At 45.0% G+C, this 16,659-nt stretch overlaps 1 protein-coding gene across 19 annotated transcripts in view; it reads left to right on the plus strand.

The window, feature by feature from the left end:
- rapgef6 (Rap guanine nucleotide exchange factor (GEF) 6) overlaps positions 1–16,659 on the plus strand; it is a 721,150-nt gene that overhangs the window by 267,769 nt on the left and 436,722 nt on the right. The gene's annotated exons all lie outside the window — the stretch shown is intronic.

Below are 16,659 nucleotides of genomic sequence, written 5' to 3' on the forward strand. Positions count from 1 at the left end.
TTGGCAGTGAGACCCGCCCGCCTCAGCGACCTAAGGACGGCCTTCAGGTGTTGCAAGTGCCGCTGCCAGTCGTTACTATAAACGATTATATCGTCCAGATATGCGGCCGCGTAGGTGGCGTGGGGCCGGAGGACCCTGTCCATCAGCCGCTGAAACGTAGCAGGCACCCCAAACAGCCCAAAAGGAAGTGTGACGAATTGGTGTAAGCCGAACGGAGTGGAAAAGGCCGTTTTTTCCCGGGATAGTGGAGTCAAGGGGATCTGCCAATATCCCTTCGTCAAATCCAGTGTCGAATAAAAGCGAGTCGTGCCTAGTCGATCGAGCAGCTCGTCAATACGAGGCATTGGGTACGCATCGAATTTAGACACCGCGTTGACTTTTCTATAGTCCACACAGAACCGGACCGACCCGTCGACCTTGGGGACCAAGACCACCGGGCTGCTCCAGTCACTGTGGGACTCCTCGACGATGCCCATTTCGAGCATGGTCTGAAGTTCTTCCCGAACCACCTTTTTTTTTGTGTTCGGGTAGCCTGTAAGGGCGGCTACGCACTACCACCCCCGGGGGTGTCTCTATGTGGTGCTCTATGAGGTTAGTTCGACCGGGCAGGGGCGAGAACACATCTGAAAACTCGGCCTGCAACTGGGCGACCTCCGTGAGTTGGGTCGGGGAGAGGTGGTCTCCACAGGGGACCAGAGAGGTACGTGATGCCAATGTCCCTTTTTGAACCTCCGGCCCCAGCTCCGCCTTCTCCGGAACTACCGATACCAACACCACGGGGACCTCCTCATTCCAGAGTTTAAGCAGCTATAGGTGGTAAATATGTAGCGCCCCACCCCTGTCCGTTCGCCTCACCTCATAGTCGACGTCCCCGACTCGCCATGTGACCTCAAAGGGTCCTTGCCACTTGGCGATCAATTTGGAGCTCGACGTGGGCAACAGTACGAGTACCTTATCTCCCGGAGTGAACTCTCTAAGGCGCGTACCCTTGTTGTACAGGCGGGCTTGCCGTTCCTGGGCCTGCCGCAAATTCTCCTGAGTTAGGTGGGTGAGAGTGTGGAGTTTTGCGCGCAGGTCCATAACGTATTGGATTTCGTTTTTGCTTTGTGAAGATTCCTCCTCCCAATTTTCCCGCAGCACGTCTAGGATGCTGCGCGGCTTACGCCCATATAACAATTCAAACGGGGAGAACCCCGTGGAGGCTTGGGGGACCTCTCGCACTGAGAACAGCAAGGGCTCGAGCCACTTATCCCAATTACATGCGTCCTCACTTAGGAATTTTTTAATAATATTCTTGAGGGTGCGGTTGAACCGTTCTACTAAACCGTCCGTTTGTGGGTGATACACACTGGTGCGGATCGGCTTAATCCCCAGTAACCCATACAGTTCGCGCAGTGTCCGTGACATAAATGTAGTGCCTCGATCAGTCAGAATCTCTTTCGGGATTCCAACTCGGGAGATGATGCGGAAGAGTGCCTCCGCAATACTGCGTGCGGAGAGATTGCGCAGAGGCACTGCTTCCGGGTATCGCGTTGCATAGTCCACCAGGACTAATATAAAGCGGTACCCTCGTGCTGACCGATCTAATGGCCCGACGAGATCCATCCCAATTCTTTCGAACGGGGTCTCGATTAGAGGTAGAGAGCGCAAAGGCGCTTTTGGAATGGCCGCTGGATTTACTAATTGGCATTCGCGGCATGCCGTACACCACCTACGGACATCGCCACGAATCCCCGGCCAATAGAATCGGGCCATTATTCGGGCTAGTGTCTTATCCTGCCCTAGGTGTCCAGCCATGGGATTAAAGTGAGCCGTCTGGAATACCAATTCCCGGCGGCTCTTTGGAATCAAAAGCTGCGTGACTCGCTCTTTCGTCTGAGTGTCCTGCGTCACTCGGTATAATCTATCCTTCATAATAGAGAAATAGGGGAAGGACGGGGTGGCGTTCGGCTGGAGCGTTTGACCATCGATTACTCTCACTTGGTCAAATGCATGCTGCAGAGTCTCGTCTCGCGATTGTTCTAATGGGAAATCCGCGAGGGATTCCCCAACAGAAAGAGGAGGAGCCAGCGGCTCCTCACTCTGTCGCGGAGATGACGTAGACGGCTCTGTGACAGCAGCTCCAGCCAAAGCGACACCGGGACCTCCCCCTGTCAAATGGCAGGACCCACTCTTTACTAGGCGCGTCATTAAACCCCGAAATCCCGGCCAATCAGTCCCCAAAATTAAAGAGTGGGTAAGGCAAGGATTAACTGCCGCCTTCACTATAGATTTTTCCCCTCTGAAAAATATGTGGACCGACACCAAAGGGTAGCTGTGAACATCCCCATGCACACACAACACCTTCACCCCTTGTGCTCCCCCCAATGCCTCGTGTTGCACCAGGCTTTGGCGGATCAAGGTCTGATTGCAACCAGAATCCATCAACGCCTGATATGTAGCCCCTTGGACACTCACCGGTATGCGATACGCTCCGGCCCGATCGAGGGCGGCCTCTGGCGCGTCGGGGATCCATACCACCGCGCCCACCTCCATTGCTGTGCACTGTTGTTGCAGGTGGCCCGGCTCCCCGCAGCGCCAGCAAACCGGCCCGGGCTTTCCCTCTGCACTGGTGCTCTGGGGCTCACCCACCTGAGGGGGGGGGAGAGACAGACACAGAAGGGAGAAACGGGAGGGCACCACGGGTGCGGCAGGCCGGCTGGGATGGAGCCGGCCCCCATCTCCGTGGTGGGGGAATGGGGCAAGGACGGGACACAGAAGGGAGGGGAGAAAGAGAGAGAGAAGCGGAGAGAAGACGACGTCGGCTGTCCTGCCGCCAGAACAGCCGCCAAATGATCCTCCGCCAGTCCGACTGCCTGATCCAGCGACGCCGGGCGGTGGCACTGGACCCACTCCGCGGTTCCTGCTGGTAAGCGGGCGATGAACTGTTCCAGCACCATCTGATCGACGATTCCCTCAGCGTCGCGATCGTCGGCCCTCAGCCACCGCCAGCAGGCGTCCCGGAGCTGCTGGCCGAACGAGAACGACCGGCCGACTTCCTCCAATCGCAGCGCGTGGAAGCGCTGGCGCTTTTGTTCTGGTGTGCGCCCCATGCGCTGGAGGACAGCCCGGCGGAGGTCCGCGTAGGCCAGCCGGCGGTCAGCGGGGAGCTGTAGCGTGGCCAGCTGCGCCTCTCTTGTCAGGAGGGGGAGGAGGCGCGCCGCGCGCTGCTCCATCGGCCACCCCGAGGCTTCGGCGACCTGTTCAAACAATGTGAGGAACGCCTCGGGGTCATCCTGCGGGCCCATCTTGGTGACAGTGAGGGGAGACGGGCCCGCGGCCGGGACGCTGGTGGACCCCGCCGACGCGAGGAGATGCCGGAACGCCTCGCGATCTTCCTGCTGGGCCAGCACCAGGGCTTCGAAGTGCCGCTCTTGTTCCTTTCGGAGCGTGACGAGCGCCTGGTGCTGGCTTTGCTGAGCCATGGCGAGGGCGTGGACCAGGTCGGCGAACGGGGAGGATTCCATGGGGCTGCTGGGTTGGTGCTCCACCTTTGTCCTGGGTTTCGGCACCACTGTAGAATGTCCCTTAGGTGTGGGTGGAGCACAGAGGACGGCAGGAGAGAGATTAAGGTGACTAGAAGTTTTATTGCCACACTTTTCAGTTTAACAATAAACACTGGAGAGAAACACACACGCGCGCACACACTGTGTTCTCGTCCGGGGAAGAGCGTCTCTTCTGCTCTCCCTCTGCCTCCTTAAATAGGGCGTGGTTACTGGGAAGACACACAAACACAGGTTAATTACCGTCAGGTGCAGTGATTCTGCCACTCACCTTCCCTGGCTCCGCCCTCCTGTCACAGACCGGCGCTTGACCACGCCCCCGCTGCCACAGTTGAATACAAGCCAATGCAGCACCGGCAACTAAAATGTGTGTGTGTGTGTGTGTGTGTGTGTATATATATATATATATATATATATATATATATATATATATATATATAATATATATATACAGTGCCTTGCAAAAGTATTCATACCCCTTGAACTTTTTCACATTTTTCCACCTTACAACCACGAACTTAAAAGTTTTTTATTGAGATTTTATGTGATAGACCAACACAGAGTAGCACATAATTGTGAAGTGAAACAAAAATGATAAATGGTCTTCAAAATTTTAAACAAATAAAAATCTGAAAATTGTGGTGTGCATTAGTATTCAGCCCCCTGTCCTCTGATACCTCTAAATACAATCCAGTGTATCAGTTGCCTTCAGAAGTCATCTAATTAGTTAATAGAGTCCTACTGTGTGTAATTTACTCTCAGCATAAATACACTTGTTCTGTGAAGGCCTCAGTGGTTTGTTAGAGAACAATGAAGAACAAACAGCATCATGAAGTCCAAAGAACTCACCAGACAGGTCAGGGATAAAGTTCTGGAGAACTTCAAAGCAGGGTTAGCAGAGATGCCAACTAGTACGGATTGGCCGTATTTTGTACGGAAAAGTTACGTAAATACGATGTTACGGCAAACAGTGTTATTCTGTATGGAATTATTATAAAGTCTTAAATTCCAGTGAGTTATTTTTAAATGTCCAAGCAACTTTTTCAATCTATGCGCGATTCACGGCTATTTATTTTTACGACAACCACACATGCTGTGTGTGACATGCGCAGATTCCGCACATGCTGTGTGTGACATGCACAGATTCCGCACATGCTGTGTGTGACATGCACAGATTCCGCACATTTGCTCGCGCTATTTTCGATACGGTAGAATGGCCGTGCATTACACCCAGTCAAAAGGGCAATGGATACGCGCACTGCAAACTGTGTAGAACTGACATTAACATCACTCATGGTGGTCGCGATGACTGCACGCGGCATGTCAACTACCAAAAAAAAAACATATGGAGCATGCTGAAATGGCGAGTCAGGCGGAAAGTAAATCGGGGGGTATCCAGCAGTTTTTTACGAAATCTGTGGATGAAAAGACACGGAACGTGACGCGTGCTGAAGCGGTGATGGTTGACCTGTGCTTGGAGTTGAACTTGCCAATTAGTCCCATGAAATGTGAGTTAAACTTATTCAGTTTCTTTTTACATGTATGATTTTTATTCACTGAAATATCAAACACTGGCTGTACTTCTTTAATTTAAAGTATTTTCAGTGTTGCAAGTACAAATGTACATGTAGTATGATCAAAAACAGAATTTTATGATTAGTGTTGTTGGGATTGTGGCAAAAAATTGATCATTCCACTGTTTTAAATACAATTATAAATGTCATTTTATTCAATGTCTCTTCTGAAGCATTATGATGAAGTATTTATATATTGGGACATTAAGATAACAATGTCGGACTCTCTTTGGCATGAAATAAGAATTTTTTTATTTTATTTTATTAGAATCCGTAAACAGGTAGAACATTTTGCCAGGCAATATAATATAATACTTTTGAGGAGTTACATTCAATACCAATGATTGGTAGTCAACCGTAATGTCTGCAAACAGGGAACACTATTGTATTTATAAAAATGTGATATATTGTATGCTCTAGAAATTTGTTGAGTGGAAATTCAGTTGAGATGGCTGCTCGTGTTTTGTTTATTCAATTCACACAAAACAGTACTTTTTAATAATTTAAATGTTAAACATATTGGTATATACACCTCTTTATAATGGAAATGCGCATAAATTAATGTTACTGAAAGTCATTCCAAAATACTGAAAAATGTTTTCAAGAATATTGAAATTCAAAATTTGGGGTAGGCATCTCTGGGTTAGGTTATAAAAAAAATATCCCAAGCTCTGAACAGCTCAAGAAGCACTGTTCAATCCATCATTCAAAAATGGAAAAAGTATGGCGCAACTGCAAACCTACCAAGACATGGCCATCCACCTAAACCGACAGAACAAGCAAGGAGAGCACTGGTCAGAGAAGTAGCCAAGAGGCCCATGATCACTCTGGAGGAGCTGCAGAAATCCACAGCTCAGGTGGGAGAATCTGTGCACAGGACAACTATAAGTTGTACACTCCACAAATCTGGCCTTTTTGGAAGAGTGGCAAGAAGAAAGCCATTGTTGAAAGACAGGCATAAGAAGCCATGTAGGGGACACAGCAAACATGTGGAAGAAGGTGCTTTGGTCAGATGAGACCAAAGTTGAACTTTTTGGCCTAAATGCAAAGCGTTATGTGTGGCGGAAAACTAACACTGCTCATCACCCTGCACACACCATCCTCACTGTGAAACATGGTGGTGGCAGCATCATGCTATGGGGACGCTTTTCTTCAGCAGGGACAGGGAAGCTGGTCAGAGTTGATGGGAAGATGGATGGAGCTAAATACAGGGCAATCCTGGAAGAAAACCTGTTGGAGGCTGCAAAAGACTTGAGACTGGGAAGGAGATTCACCTTCCAGCAAGACAATGACCCTAAAAATACAGCCAGAGCTACAATGGAATGGTTTAGATCAAAGAATATTCACATGTTAGAATGGCCCAGTCAAAGTCCAGACCTAAATCCCATTGAGCATCTGTGGCAAGACTTGAAAATTGCTGTTCACAGACACTCTCCATCCAATCTGGCTGAGCTTGAGCTATTCTGCAAAGAAGAATGGGCAAATATTTCAGTGTCTAGATGTGCAAAGCTGGTAGAGACATACCAGAAAAGACTTGCAGCTGTAATTGCAGCAAAAGGTGGCTCTACAAAGTATTGACGCAGGGGGGCTGAATACTAATGTGTCATGGTCCTACCTGTGGGTTTCCTCTCTTCAGGTAACATCTCCACTCCTCTCCACTCAGCATTACTGGCCACGCCCGCATACACTTCCTCTTATTAACTCTCAGTGGCTGTCATTGGCTGTTGCCTATCACCTGCTCCTCCTCTGTGTGTATTTAAGCTGCTGTCCTCCCAAGCTTCAGTGTCAGATCATCTTCTAGGCGTCGACTCCGTCAACTCTTCAGTCCTGGTACCCTGACCCTGTATTTCTGTCCCTTATCTTGCTACCTGATCTGTGACTCTGTGTTCCAGCCTGTTCCCCACTCCTGCCTGTTGTGCTGTCCTGTCTGTCTGCTGAGGGACTGCTCGCTGGGAGACTGCCTGAACACCTAGTGCCGTCAGCTTACAGCCTCCCTACTCTGACAACACCTGATCCCGTCTGATCTCTGAAGCTAAGCAGGGTCGAGCCTGGCCAGTGCTTGGATGGGAGACCGCAGACATCACCACCATGCTCCCACCAGCCATCCCTGCTTCTCAGTCCTCCTGCCGCTGAACTTCACATACGCACATCCTCCCAACTCCCTTTCCCCTGTTATCAATAAAACTCAACATTTAACTTGCGCTCTTGGGTCCTCGTCTGTTCCCTCTGACACTAATGCACATCAGATTTTTATTTGTTTAAAATTTTGAAGACCATTTATCATTTTCGTTTCACTTCACAATTATGTGCTATTCTTTGTTGGTCTATCACATAAAATCTCAATAAAAAACTTTTAAGTTCATGGTTGTAAGGTGGAAAAATGTGAAAAAGTTCAAGGGGTATGAATACTTTTCCAAGGCACTGTGTGTGTGTGTGTGTGTGTGTGTGTGTGTATATATATATATATTAATTACACAAAATTGAGTTGTACATGAGCTGACAGCTGAAGCAGCACGTAGCACCAAATCAGCTATAAGCCATGTACGATGAGATTGAGTGGAATAATTGTTTTATTATATTTACATTCACTGGATTTTGAGAAACATAGCATTTTTATCCATCCATTCATTACCTGTAGCCGCTTTATCCTGTTCTGCAGGGTCACAGGCAAGCTGGAGCCTATCCCAGCTGACTATGGGTGAGAGGCAGGGTACACCCTGGACAAGTCGCCAGGTTATCGCAAGGCTGACACAGAGACAAACAACCATTCACATTCACACCTATGATCAATTTAGAGCCACCAATTAACCTAACCTGCATGTCTTTGGACTGTGGGGGTAACTGGAGCAACTGGAGGAAACCCATGCAGACACGGGTAGAACATGCAAACTCTACACAAAAAGGCCCTTGCCAGCCACTGGGCTCGAACCCAGGACCTTCTTGCATAGCGTTTTTATTTTTTGCAAATTCGACAAATAAAAACTTGATACAAAAGATCTGACAAAATAATTTCCCATTAGAATGTAAACAAACTGGCAAAACGACAGTAGCAATTTGTGAAAAAGGCAATAATAATTCTTGAAAAATAAAAAGATATGTTCTTATCAGATAGTTTTATTCCATATTTTGTTGCTTTTTTTGTATTTTTGGGGGTTTTGTTTTTGAGTAGAGTTTTTATTTCGTCCTCGGTTGGTTCAGCAACACCCTCCACCAGTTTGTTTTTCTGTACTCACGGTATATGAACTGTTAGCTTCATAGTAGAGTTGCCAATCAGAGCACGCAATTGCTTGTGTGTGTGTATACAGTGGTGCTTGAAAGTTTGTGAACCTTTTAGAATTTTCTATATTTCTGCATAAATATGACCTAAAATATCATCAGATTTTCACATAAGTCCTAAAAGTAGATAAAGAGAACCCAGTTAAACAAACAAATGAGACAAAAATATTATACTTGGCCATTTATTTTTTTAAGGAAAATGATCCAATATTACACATCTCTGAGTGGCAAAAGTATGTGAACCTCTAGGATTAGCAGTTAATTTGAAGGTGGAATTAGTCAGGTGTTTTCAATCAGTGGGATAACAACCAGGTGTGAGTGGGCACCCTGTTTTATTTAAAGAACAAGGAGCTATCAAAGTCTGATCTTCACAACACATGTTTGTGGAAGTGTATCATGGCACGAACAAAGGAGATTTCTGAGGACCTCAGAAAAAGTGTTGGTGATGCTCATCAAGCTGGAAAAGGTTACAAAACCATCTCTAAAAAGTTTGGACTCCACCAATCCATAGTCAGACAGACTGTGTACAAATGGAGGAAATTCAAGACCATTGTTACCCTCCCCAGGAGTGGTCGACCAACAAAGATCACTCCAAGAGCAAGGCGTGTAATAGTTGGTGAGGTCACAAAGGACCCCAGGGTAACTTCTAAGCAACTGAAGGCCTCTCTCACATTGGCTAATGTTAATGTTCACGAATCCACTATCAGGAGAACACTGAACAACAATGGTGTGCATGGCAAGGTTGCAAGGAGAAAGCCACTACTCTCCAAAAAGAACATTGCTGCTCGTCTGCAGTTTGTTAAAGATCACGTGGACAAGCTAGAAGTCTATTGGAAAAATGTTTTGTGGACAGATGAGACCAAATAGAACTTTTTGGTTTAAATAAGAAGCGTTATGTTTGGGGAAAGGAAAACACTGCATTCCAGCATAAGAACCTTATCCCATCTGTGAAACATGGTGGTGGTAATATCATGTTTTGCTGCATCTGGGCCAGGACAGCTTGCCATCGTTGATGAAACAATGAATTCTGAATTATACCAGCGAATTCTGAAGGAAAATGTCAGGACATCTGTCCATGAACTGAATCTCAAGAGAAGGTGGGTCATGCAGCAAGACAACGACCCTAAGCACACAAGTCGTTCTACCAAAGACTGGTTAAAGAAGAATAAAGTTAATGTTTTGGAATGGCCAAGTCAAAGTCCTGACCTTAAACCAATCGAAATGTTGTGGAAGGACCTGAAGCGAGCAGTTGATGTGAGGGGAAACCCACCAACATCCCAGAGTTGAAGCTGTTCTGTACAGAGGAATGGGCTAAAATTCCTCCAAGCCAGTGTGCAGGACTGATCAACAGTTACCGGAAATGTTTAGTTGCAGCGATTGCTGCACAAGGGGGTCACGCCAGATACTGAAAGCAAAGATTCACATACTTTTGCCACTCACAGGTATGTAATATTGGATCATTTTCCTCAATAAATAAATGACCAAGTATAATATTTTTGTCTCATTTGTTTAACTGGGTTCTCTTTATCTACTTCTAGGGCTTGTGTGAAAATCTGATGTTGTTTTAGGTCATATTTATGCAGAAATATAGAAAATTCTAAAGGGTTCACAAACTTTCAAGCACCACTGTGTGTGCGTCTGTGTGTATGTATAATGTGTATGTATAACACACACATACACACACACACACACGCGCGCACACACACACATATATATAAAACGTGTGTGTGAATCCAGTGAATGTGGATTGAATGATGTGTGTGTGTGTGTGTGTGTGTGTGTGTGTGTGTGATATACTGTATATCACGGGCAATTGCTCTAAGACAACGAGGGAGGCTCAGCCTCCTCTAAAAATGACGAACATCGTGTAGGATGAATTGCGCTAGGCTTATGTTATAGCCGACCTTATAACATTGCTATTTCAGATCCAGAATCATTTGAAATATATGTGCTCAACCCAACTACAGTGCGAAATCATTCCGTTATAACTTTCCCCAGTTCGCCTAATGTGTGCATGAGTTTTTCCCCCTCGTGACAGCGCGATGCAGCCCAGCCTCAGTGGACTTGAATGGCATTTGGGAGCTATGCGCTTTTCAATCTCAAAATGCAATACGATTATTGGACAAATACTGCAAAAACGCCCGCCCCACGGACTCCCAGCCTCAGTGGACTTCAATGGCATTTGGGAGCTATGCGCTTTTCAATCTCAAAATGCAAGACGGTTATTGGACAAATACTGCGAAAACGCCCGCCCACCGGACTCCCAGCCTCACAGTGTGAGGGACATGGCAAAGCTTTCCGCGAGGAGACTGGTGATTGGTGAAAGCGGCCGGATACTTTCTTTGATTGACAGCTCGTTTCAAATATAGACAGGCAGTGGTGAATTTCAGTTCAGTCCCATGCGGATTTGCAAGTGCTGTGGTGTATTGTAAGAGATCAGCTTACATTTCGATTTCATTCATTACATACGGTTTCTACCAGCTTTTTTAGTTTGTATATATTTTCATTGTAAATAAAGTGTAAATATAGTGTTGTCAAGTTTGCTATCTTAGTTCCAGAAATTTCGTTTATTTGAGTGACTGAACTTGAACTTGAGGGGGCTAGTCAGCTAGCAAGAAAGCTGCGCACGGATGCCAAGCATTGCTGATTTTATTTTGGTGAAGCCATTTGCCAGTCTTCCTTTCGAGGAAAAAATTAAAATTAAAGAGCAGGGTAGACCAACGCCTCAAATTGACTTGGTGAAAAAGGTAGGGAATAATACTCGCTCCTTTCAGCTCTCCTGGTACGGGAAAGTGAATTGGCTAACAGCAAGTGACCCACATCAACAACAGTAAATAGGCTACTTTAGTAACGTCATGGATGGACCAAAAATATAGAATCTATTTAAAATGTTTATGCTGAGTATATTGGAATATATATTTTTCTGGATATGAATTAAACACAGCTACAATTTGGAAAACATTTTTAAACGAAAACACAGCCGAGAACATTTCACACTACAGACCTGGATTAAAAGTGAAGGGTTATCAAAATTGTCAATAAAACATTTCTCAGTCAAAATAAGTAAAATATAGGGAAAGTGTCATTGAATGAAATGTGTGGCACCCAGCTCTATGTTTGGCTCCCCAAGGTCAGTGCTTGTGCCTATTCCAGAACACTGCTGTTACTGCTGAGGTTCCTGACAAAGAGCTGCTTTCAATAATGATCAATTTTTAAACAACATGCCACAATTTTAAAATATAAAATGTTAAAGTATACCCCCCCAACACCACCATCATGTGTACTGGACAGTAGGCTAATGGGCCAAAAGAACCTGTTATTTCACAGTTTGTGACCCTGCCAACAATCAGCCAGATCAGAGGCAAGAGTATGGGCAAAATTTATGTGTTTTTTCTTTTAAAATCTGGAAATATCATAACCGACTAGCCTCCCCTGTTTGAAAGACTACCAGCCGCCACTGATATATATAAAATGTATAATGTGTGTGTGTGTGTATCATGTGTGTGTATACACAAGTGCATCTCAAATCATAAAAATATCATGAAAAAATGAAATTTTAATATATTCAAGACCCATTACATGTAAACTCAAATGTTTCAAGCATTTTTCAATTCTAATTTTGAAAATTATGGCCTGCAGCACACAAAAAAAATTCTCTAAACATGAGAGTATTTCATTTCTAGTTTGAGTAAAACAGTATAAATACCATGTACCATGACACCTTCCACAAGGACGGTAAGCCACAGAAGGTTATTGCTGAAAAGATTGGCAGGAAAAGTTGTACAAGCAACAGGGATGGTTGCAGCCTTGATAGGATTGGCAAAAAGTTTTGCACTTCTGGTTAGATGCAATCTGCATTTCGTTGCCTTGTACCTGTGACATGTGCAATGACGACAAAGTTGAATCTCATCAAATCTAAAAGAAAAGTCAATTCAAGAATTTGGGAGAGCTTCACAAGGAGTGGACTGAGGCTGGTGTTGGTGCATCAAGAGTCACCACCACACAGTTCAGGAAAAGGGCTAAAACTGTCATATTCCTAACATCAAGCCACTCCTGAACCAAAGACAATGTCAGAAGCATCTTACCTGGGCTAAGGAGGGAAAGAACTGGACTCTTGCTTGGTGGTCCAAAGTCCTTTTTTCATGTGAAAGTAAATTTTACATTTTATTTGGAAAACCAGGTTCTGGAGTCTGGAGTGGAGAGGCCGAGAATCCAAGTATGAAGTTTCTGCAGTCTGTGATGATTTGGGGTGCCATGTCATCTGCTGGTGTTGGTCCATTGTGTTTTAAGTCTAAAGTCAACACAGCTGTCTCCCAGGAGATTTTAGAGCACTTCATGCTTCCATTTGCTGAGAAGCTTTATGGAGATGCACCTTTTTCAGCAGGACTTGGCACCTGCCCACAGTGCCAAAACTACTACCAAATGGTTGGCTGACTATGATATTACTATGCTTGATTGGCCAGCCAATTCACCTGACCTAAAGCCCATCGAGAATCCATGGTGCATTGTCAATAGAAAGATGAGAAACACACAACCCAAAAATACAGATGAGCTGATGTCCGTGATCAAATCAACCTGGGCTTTAATAACACCTCAGCAGAGCCACAGGCTGATTGATTGCCTCCATGCCATGCTGCACTGATGCAGTAATTCATGGTAAAGGAGTCCCAACTAAGTATTGTCTGTATAAATGAACATAATTTTATTTGAATAATTTGAGATACGGGCGGCACGGTGGTGTAGTGGTTAGTGCTGTCGCCTCACAGCAAGAAGGTCCTGGGTTCGAGCCCCGGGGCCGGCGAGGGCCTTTCTGTGTGGAGTTTGCATGTTCTCCCCGTGTCCGCGTGGGTTTCCTCCGGGTGCTCCGGTTTCCCCCACAGTCCAAAGACATGCAGGTTAGGTTGACTGGTGACTCTAAATTGACCGTAGGTGTGAATGTGAGTGTGAATGGTTGTCTGTGTCTATGTGTCAGCCCTGTGATGACCTGGCGACTTGTCCAGGGTGTACCCCGCCTTTCGCCCGTAGTCAGCTGGGATAGGCTCCAGCTTGCCTGCGACCCTGTAGAAGGATAAAGCGGCTAGAGATAATGAGATGAGATTTGAGATACTAGATTTCTGATTTTCATGAACTATAAGCCATAATCATCAAAATTAAAACAAAAAAAGGCTTGAAATTTTCACTTTACGTATAATGAATATAGACTATATGAAAGTTAACCTTTCTGAATGAAATAACCAAAAAAAGGACTTTTTCATGATATTCTAATTGTTTGAGCTGCACTTGTGTGTCGTTTAACATAGTCAAGTGGGAAAGTCTGCACACCCCTTTCACCTTCTCTGCATTTTATTACGTTACAGACTTATTTGACAATAGAGTTCATTTTTTTCACAAAATTCTACACAAAATAGCCCATAATGACAAAGTGAAAGCAGGTTTTTAGATAATTGTGCTAATTTATTAAAAATCAAAATGTAAAATATCATATGTACACATGTGCACACCCTTTGATATGACACCCAAAAGTGAGCTGAGGTGCATTTTGTGTCCACTGATACTGCTTAAGATGTTTCTACAACTTAATTGGAGTCCACCTGTGGTGAATTCAATTGATTGGACATGATTGGGGATTGCCAACACCTGCCTATATAAGGTCCTACAATTGACAATGCATGTCAGAGCAAATGTCAAGCCATGGGGTTTAAGGAATTCTCTGCAGCCCTCAGAAACAGGCTTGTGGCTGGGCATATATCTGAAGAAGAGTACAGAAAAATTGCTGAAGCTTTACAGGTCCCAAAGAGCACAGTGGCCACCATCATTCATAAATGGAAGGCAAGGCAAGTTTATTTATATAGCGCATTTCATACACAGTGGCAGTTCAATGTGCTTTACAGAGGTAAAAGCAAAACAGTAAACAATAGAAAATAAAATTAGATAAAATAAAGGGAGAAGAGAGAAAGTTCAGTAAAAACAGCAGAATAAAATGGAATAAAAGTTAAGTTTAAAACATGTAAAGATGATGGTATTTATCAATTAGCAGAAAGCATCTGAAAACAGCTTGGTCTTTAATCTAGATTTGAAGCTGCCAACAGCAGGAGTATTTTTGATGTCCTCTGGGAGTTGGTTCCATAGCTGTACTGCATAGTAGCTAAAAGCTGCTTCACCACACTTTGTTTTAACAACAGGTTTTACCAGTAAATTTTGCTGCTGTGATCTGGTAGATCTGATTGGGTTAGACCGCTGCAACATATCAGAGAGGTAATTGGGCCCTGTACCATTTAGAGATTTGTACACCAGCAGCAATGCTTTAAAGTCAATTCTGTAGCTTACTGGAAGCCAGTGAAGGGACCTTAGAATTGGAGTAATGTGCTCTGTTCTTTTTGTTCATGTGAGAACACTAGCCGCTGCATTTTGAACCAGCTGAAGTCGTTTGATGGTCTTTTTTGGCAGGCCTGTGAAAAGGCCATTGCAGTAATCAACCCTAAATGGAAGAAGTTTGGAATCACCAAGGCCTGGCCAAACTGAGCAATCGGGGAAAACGGGCCTTGGCCAGGGATGTGAGCAGGAACCTGAGTCAGTCTGACAGAGCTCCAGTGTATCCTTGTGGAGATGGGAGAACCTTTCAGAAGCTCAACCATCCAGGCAACACTCCACAAATCAGGCCTTTATGGTAGAGTGGCCAGACGGAAGCCACGCCTTAGTAAAAGGCACATGACAGCCTGCTTGGAGTTTGCCAAAAGGCACCTAGAGGACTCTCAAACCATGAGAAACAAGATTCTCTGGTCTGATGAAACCAAAATTGATTTTTTTTTTGGCCTGAATACCAAGTGTCACGTCTGGAGGAAACCAGGCGCCGCTCATGACCTGGCTAATGCCATCCCTACAGTGAAGCATGGCGGTGGCTGCATCATGATGTGGGGATGTTTTTCAGCAGCGGGAATGGGGTGACTAGACCTGATAGAGTGAAAGCTGAATCAGCTAAGTACACCGAGATCCTTGAAGAAAACCTGCTCCAGAACTCTCTGGACCTCAGACTGGGTTTACCTTCCAACATGACAATGACCCGAAGCACACAGCTAAGAGAACAAAAGAGTGGCTTTGGAGAAAGTCTGTGAATGTCCTTGAATGGCCCAGACCTGAATTCAATAGAACATCTGTGGAAGGAGCTGAAAATGGCTGTGTACTGATGTTCCCCATCTAACCTGATGGAGCTTGCAAGGATATGCCAAGAGGAATGGGCAAACATGTCCAGAAACAAGTGTGCCAAGCTTGTAGCTTCTTTCCCAAGATGCCTGGAAGCTGTAATTGTTGCCAAAGGTGCATCAACTATGTATTAGGCTAAGGGTGTGTATAAATACTGTACGTAACCCCTAAATTATTTTTGTCAGTAAAATAAAATTGCATGTTTTCTAAACCTGCTTTCACTTTGTCATTATGGGCTATTTTGTGACAAAAAATGAACTCAATCTATTGTAGACCAAGTCTGTAACGCAATAAAACGTGGAAAAGGTGAAAGGGGTGTGCAGACTTTCTGGCTTGAATGTGCATGTATGTATATGAAGGTTAAAGTTTCTTAAGGTTAATTCTCAGAAACTTTGTACATACCAGCCCTGATCATAAATTGTTCTGTTAGCAAAACTTAAAGCTCTTGATCCTGGTTTTATCCTGTATAGAGATCTTGCAGTCACGTGACCGGAAAGTACACAGACGCCATCTTGTCGGTAAAAAACACCGCTGAATACTGCTGCACTCGTGTACAGAATGGATCAATTTCAACCGACGGACTACATGGCTCATTTTTCTAATGAACAGATAACTAGATATATGTCTAAAATAAACGATCTACAGATTAGTGACCCTTATGGCTTACCGGATGGAGTTTTCATGACCGTGTCAGTGGACATGGAACTGCCAGCGGAATACCCAGACGTGTATAATTACCTCATCAACTTTCCCTCGCTGTTCAGTGGTGAAGCACTGCGTGCTTATAAATCTCTGGACAGTTATCTTTACGGAAATTCAGGATTTGTCAGCCCCCCTAAGATGTGGCATCTTGTAAAGAAGAAAATAATCCTCATTGGATGGGTAAGTCACTTAAGTATTACTAGTACTGCACTGACCAGCCGATAATAGAATAGAATAAGGTAATTCCAGCTGTAATTCCAAATCGTCCGTTTTGTTTACCATGGATCTGGCATTGGAGAGATAGAGGCTTAGCAGTGGAGGTTTGAGTAGCTGTTTTCTGAGCTTAGTCAACAGGCCGGCTCTGC

This window comes from Neoarius graeffei, chromosome 12 (assembly GCF_027579695.1).
Source record: "Neoarius graeffei isolate fNeoGra1 chromosome 12, fNeoGra1.pri, whole genome shotgun sequence".
NCBI lineage: Eukaryota > Metazoa > Chordata > Actinopteri > Siluriformes > Ariidae > Neoarius > Neoarius graeffei.